The sequence below is a fragment of the Panthera tigris genome, chromosome D3 (assembly GCF_018350195.1).
Source record: "Panthera tigris isolate Pti1 chromosome D3, P.tigris_Pti1_mat1.1, whole genome shotgun sequence".
NCBI lineage: Eukaryota > Metazoa > Chordata > Mammalia > Carnivora > Felidae > Panthera > Panthera tigris.
This window is the reverse complement of record NC_056671.1, coordinates 17311829-17317828: the sequence shown is the minus strand read 5'-3', so window position 1 is coordinate 17317828 and position 6000 is coordinate 17311829. Positions and strand designations below refer to the sequence as shown.

Sequence of the window (6000 nt, the reverse complement as noted above, 5' to 3'; positions counted from 1 at the left end):
CAGGATGTACATTCAAACAACGCAGGCTCGGAACTTAGTGACAAAAGTTCTGCTGCATCTCGAGCAGACGGCTCTCCAGAAACGGCCCATCGATGCCTATGCCAACCACGTGGAAGATTTTTGCTGGCCCTGTAACGTTTGCTAAAAGTGAACAGAAAACATTTTAACCTGTGTTCGTTCGATACTTAAAAAAAAAAAACCTCATTGCTGTTTTCATTTCCCCCCCCCCCCAAAAAAAAAAAAAGGAAAGAAAGGAAAAAGGGAGCTGAAGGTCATCAAGCCTCAGCTCAGGCCAGGAAGGGCATCCCGGTGGGCGGAGGGAGGCGGTGGCCCAGCCCGGTAGGGCATCCGGCAGGCGGCTCAGCTCCGAGGCCCTTTGTAGGGAGCAGCCGGGCTGCCTGGGGCTTCCATATGCTCCTGGTTTGTGCTCGGGATGGTGGGCACCACTCCCGCGGGTCGTCCCCAGCAGGCCTCGCCACCAGCCACCACCCACAAGCCCGGTCCCCCGCTGGCAGGCAGGGGCAGCCTCCCCTGGCGGTCCCCGCTCCCCGCAGCTGGCCGCCCCCGCCCTCGGCCAGCCCAGTTTCCTGCCCCTCCCTCTCCCTCTCTCCTCCCTCCAGCTGTTTCTCTGGCAGAGCTCTGTCCCATTCAGGACAGCAGCCCCAGCGAGAGAGAGCGCGCCAGGAGCTCGGGACTGAATGAGGTCTCCCGGAGGGCCTCCTGAGGGATGAGGGGGTTCCAGAGGAGGCTGTGACCTGGGGGGAGGGGGGGGAGGGTTCCAGGAGATCTTGAACGAACGGACGGACGGCTTTCTGGGCTGACAGCCACAGCCAGAGAACGAGGTGATTGAGAAAAAGAAGTCCGGCAACACAGGTCCCCTGCCCAGCGTTCAGTGCCCCGAAGTCCAGGGGGGACCCTTGGGAGGACCTGGCCGGAAACCAGCCACAAGGTATCACGCTTGGCTTTGACATCCTCTGGAGGGCTCAGGAAAGGGGGCTCCTAGGAGAGAGAGGAGGCCCGTGGCTCGGCGTGAAATTTCACTTTTGTCAAAATGCAAACAGTCCTGTGATGATTTTCAGATTTTCACGCGCGCTCGTTGTGAAACATAGCGGGGTCAGCGTCTCTCCTTCCTGACTCTGCTAACGCTCACGGCAAGGCCACGCCGCGGCGGGAGCTTCCATTTGACAGGTTGTCTTCGTTTTCCAGGTGAGGACACCGAGGCTCAGAGAGGGCAAGCCACTGGCTCAGGGCTGCAGAGACGGTAAGCCGGCGCTGGGGCTGGGGGGACCCGAGATCGGAACCAAATGAGCGTCTGCACGGCTCTCCTCCCCCGCGCCCGGGCTGGACTCTTGGTATAGACTCAGGAGGAGGGCCTCACCCAGGGGTGGCCTTCTCGGTGGCTCTATCACTCACACCCTCGTTCGCTCACTAATTTACCTCTGCTGTTTGTCCAGTGCCTACGATGTAGCAGACGCAGGTAAGTATACACCCGGCGTCTCGTGGGGTAACCTACCTCGTCCTTGACCCCGGACTGTCAGCTTCGAACCACAGTCCTTCAGTGCGCCTCCCGAGGACGGCGCGGAAAACGCGTCTTGGGCTTTATGTGACCATTCCTCGCGGCGGTTGCTTCTTTCTTCTTTCCTCCTTTTTTTCTGTCCTCACAAACAGGGCTGTGAGGGCCACTCATGCGCGACACCTTTGTGTGTGGGTCCTGTGGATACTTTTCTCAAAGGCTAAATCGCTGAGCCCACGGTCTGCCGGGTTTTGAGGTTTGTGAGGCTTCTGGTGAGAATTCTATCTGGCCGCCTTCCCCCTTACACCGCCCTATTGAGGCCGATTACTCCTGACAGTCTTACTGTTCACTTTTTATGATTGTGTGGTCCCACTTGTTTCCTGCTGGCATGCTTCCCTTTTGTTGGTATCTGAGAGTTCTTCGTATACGAAGGATACGGACCCTCTGGCCGTGCTGTGGAACGTGCCCCACGCCCCCCCCCTGCTTCCAGACTAGCGCATGGGTGGTGCTACCATTTACTTATTTATTTTCTAAGCTTCACTTATTTCTTTTGAGAGAGAGAGAGGGCACGAGTGGAAGAGAGGCAGAGAAAGAGAGAGACAGAGAGGGAGAGAGAGAATCCCACGCAGGTTCTGCACTGTCAGCACAGAGCCTGACTTGGGGGATCGAACTCACGAACCGTGAGATCGTGACCTGGGCCGAGATCGAGAGTGGGACCCTTAACCCGACCGAGCCACCCAGGTGCCCCGGTGTGCTACCGTTCACGTGAGTTCGCTCTAAAGGCTAGCTTCGGGCGCAACGACAAACCACACGCTATAATCACGGAACTGCTGTTTGATGTAAGTCTGATCACTCAGACCGGCCTGTGGTTCAGATAGGCCAGCGAGGAAGTGGCCAGCCGGGCGTCGGGTCTGTCTTCCTTTTTCCATCAAGAGGTCTGGCCGCCAACTTCCTACTCGGCGGCCCCTACCTCCTTTTGAAGCCGGATCTTACCTGCGGTTCTTGCTCTCTCCCACTCCCTGCACACTCACTCAAAGGAGAGGCACGTCCAGATGCCTCATTTGCTGAGGTGAATGTGATTGGCTAATCCAGCCCTCTGGGGGTGGGAGGAGGGCCACCTGGCACTTTCTCCATAAAAGAAGGCTTAACTGTCACCAGGGGTGCTTAGGTGGTGGGGTGCCAAGCATAAGAAGCCTGTGGGTAGAGTTCTCTCTTGGTACCCGGGAACCTTCTCTGCCACAACTTCGCGGACTAGGTGAACTCGACTTTGGCAAAGTCACTCCTCTCTCTGGCTTGACCCCTTCGGAGAGATTCCTCTCTCAGGGCCCAGCTTCCTCTGTCTCCCCTGCTAACCTGGGGGCTCCTTGAGGCCAGACTCGGGGTACTTTTCTCTCTGTATCCTCAGTCCTCTGCACCAGCCCTAGTGCACGGTAGATGCTCGGTAAATGTTCATTGAATAAATAAAGTGACCAGGCCTCGGTTTTACCATCTGTAAAATGGGATTGGGAGAGTCAAAGGCTCATCCCTTCGGTGTTTACTTAACTAACTCCTCTCGGTTTGCAAACCACTTTACTGCCATGATTTTCTTTCTTCTTCTTTTCTTTTTCTTTTTTTGTTTTTTTAGTATTTTTAAATGTTTATTTTGAGAGACAGAGATAGAGTGTGAGTGGGGGAGGGGCAGAGAGAGAGAGAGAGAGAGATTGAGAATCCCAAGCAGTCTCCTCACTGTCAACACAGAGCCCGACACGGGACTCAAACCCACGAAACCGTGAGATTACGACCTGAGCCGAAATCAAGAGTCGGATGCTCAACTGACTGAGCCACCCAGGCGCCCCACTCCCGTGATTTTCTTGAATCCTCACCGTGGCTGTGTGACGAAGATATTATGAACATGCCCATTTTACAGATTAGGAAACTGAGGCCTAGAGAGGGGTTCCGACAGGAGACCTCCATGAGAGGCACCAGCACGTCGTGGCTGTGGAGCTGGTTCTTTTGGGTGAGTTCGAGCCTGGTCTGCCCCCTGCCGGCTGAGCGACGTGGAACGAGTTCCCTGTATGCGCGTTTCCTCGTCTGTGAAATGGGAATATTATAAAGATGAAACGAGATCACACACGTGGAGCACTTAGCAGACGGCTTGTTGCGTCCCAAGGTGCTCTGTAAACATCAGCTATGGTTCTGTTATCACTTCTAGGCCACCGTGCCGTCTAGACCTTTGCCACCCATCTGAGCCGAACAGAAATGGTTATTGATGTCTTTACCAGCGGATTAGCAATGCTCAGGTTCCCGTCCGAGTACAAAAATACTAAAAGCCTATTTCGCTCTCTTTGGGCTACGCTGCGCGAGCGTGGTTCTTACCGCCAGGAATTACTGCCAGCTTCAGGGCTGCAAAGCAGACTCGGGGCTTCTCAAAGTACCGTCGTGGGAATGTTGGCATCAGAAGAATCATGAATAATATGATTCCTGCAGAATAATCATGAGGATTTCCTGAAGCTCCGGTTTTTCGAGTCGGAATCTCTGAGGGTGAGGTGGGGGGGGGTTCTTCCTTGCACCAGCCTCCACCCCCCCCCACCAGATGATTCTGACGCCTCCCAAAACTTGAGGGCCCCTGAGCTAGAGTGTGTGAACATCGTTTCTTTTTTTGCCTTTTGTCCAGGTCTCTGGGTTGTTTATCGCAGACACTGAGGTTCATGTTTTTCCCTTTCTAAGCAAATATCTGTGTACTTCTGTGCGTTTTCATGTCCTGCGTCAGCTGTTGAGGCCGGGAGGCATGGCGCAGAAGAAGTGAAACTTTATTTTGTAGTGCCGCGGAAAGTCAGAGTGTGCTAGCAATCACCCAGCGTGTGGGCTTTGGAATTATTTTAAGCCACCGAACTCTCTCCCTCCAATGAAAATACACGGAGGACTGCAATCTGAAAACAGATAACAGACGTGTTAGGCTAGCCGAAACAGAAGTGGGGGACTCGCCGAAACTCACTCTTAGAGCTTGGCGGGGCGGGTTGAAGCCGGCAAATCTCCTCCAAACTAAGAGACCAACGTTCTTGAACATTGTGGGATTGGCCGCATGGGCTTAGACAAGGTACTCTCACCCTCTGGCCATAACCGTCTCATTTGTGATCAAGGAGGTTGAGCGTTGCACCCGTCGGGGTAGTAGCTGCTAGAATACATAGACGCAAGCACGTGTAATGGCTCAAACAGAACAGACGTTTACTATGAGGCAGGTGCTTCTGCACGGGACGGCCCTCTTCCGTGCACGTCCCTACGGTCCCCTTGGACATCACCACTGGTGGAAGAAAGCATGGACGTAGCACGTTTACTTCTTCAGTGCCTGCTGCCACACGAGAGGACTAGTCATGTGGCCGATCTAGTTGCAAAGGAGGCTGGAAAATAGAGTTCTTGGCAAGGCGACTCTTTCCCGATGTCAGCTGTATGCTGTTCCGGGGGGGGGGGGGGGTGGATTTTTGCGGACAGCTAGTTGTCTCTGCCCCAAATATGGTGACCTCTGGGGTCCCTTCCACTCTCTGATTTTAAGTCTAAATTCTCACTCCCATGGCGTCAACACGGTGATGTTGCTCCACAAATACTTTCCTGCCCTCAAGATAATCCCCATCAGATATACTGAGTAAATCCCCACATTCCAGCCCAGTAAAGGCGGGTTTCCCTGGGACTCAGGCGACAGCGATTCTCCCTCCCTCCTGGAGAAAGCAAACGAGAAGGACAGTTGTCCTGAGCACAGCACCCTTCACTGAGCCAAAGGCTTTCAGATCCAGTATCTTCCTGCATCCCCCTCCCAGCCCTACCTGGAAAGGCTTCACGATACTCGTCCCCGTTTTATAGACGAAGAACGAGAAGATCAGAGAGGTAGAGGGTCTCGCCCAAGGTCACACGCGTGGGCTGGGATTTGAACTGAGAAAATCCCAGTCCCGTCCTAGGGTCGCGTCGCACGCCGGATGCGTGAGCGTGCGAGCACGTATGCGTGCGTGTGCGTGCGTGCGTGTCGTTCGGGCAGGGGCGTTCCTCGGGCTGTGTTCCCCCGGGTCTGGGCATCCGGAGGTCGGAGTACAGGAGTCATTGTCCGTATCCCTAGAATGGTCCAAGCTTGCTGGTCATGAGGCAGCCGGGTGGGTGTCCTGGCCTGGAAAGCCCGGCGTCACTGAATGTCACAGCCACCGACCGACCAGAGAAAAGGGGAGGGGATAGCGTGCGAGGACACAGACTGAGGCTGTGCGGGTGACACTGAGGCCTTGATTGGGCCAGGCACATAGTGGGTGCTTGGGAACAATCTCCCGCGTGAATCAGCCTAGGGAGAGGTGGCAGCCATAGAATGGAATTAGACCCAGACTCTGTGCTTGAGGCCCTTGGGGGAGGGGAGGCAAGCTAGTAACACGCTCTTTTATTTATTCCCCCAACAAACTTTTATTAGCACCTGCTGTGTGTCTGGCACCGTCTTGTAGTGATGGGCACAACGTGATAGAGGAAGTAGGATTTCT

The 6000-nt window shown here is 54.8% G+C and overlaps 1 protein-coding gene across 2 annotated transcripts in view; it reads left to right on the top strand.

Annotated features, from left to right (window-relative positions):
- The first annotated feature begins 289 nt into the window (after positions 1-289).
- The window catches only part of CMKLR1 (chemerin chemokine-like receptor 1), a 46118-nt gene continuing 40407 nt past the window's right edge, over positions 290-6000 (top strand). The window contains exons 1-2 of one of the 2 annotated variants that reach the window (XM_042961973.1): positions 290-842; positions 1207-1261. The gene's annotated coding sequence lies outside the window, so the exon portion shown is untranslated. Of the gene's footprint in view, positions 950-1206; positions 1262-6000 lie in introns of both variants that reach the window. The other variant, XM_042961972.1, reaches the window with a different exon arrangement.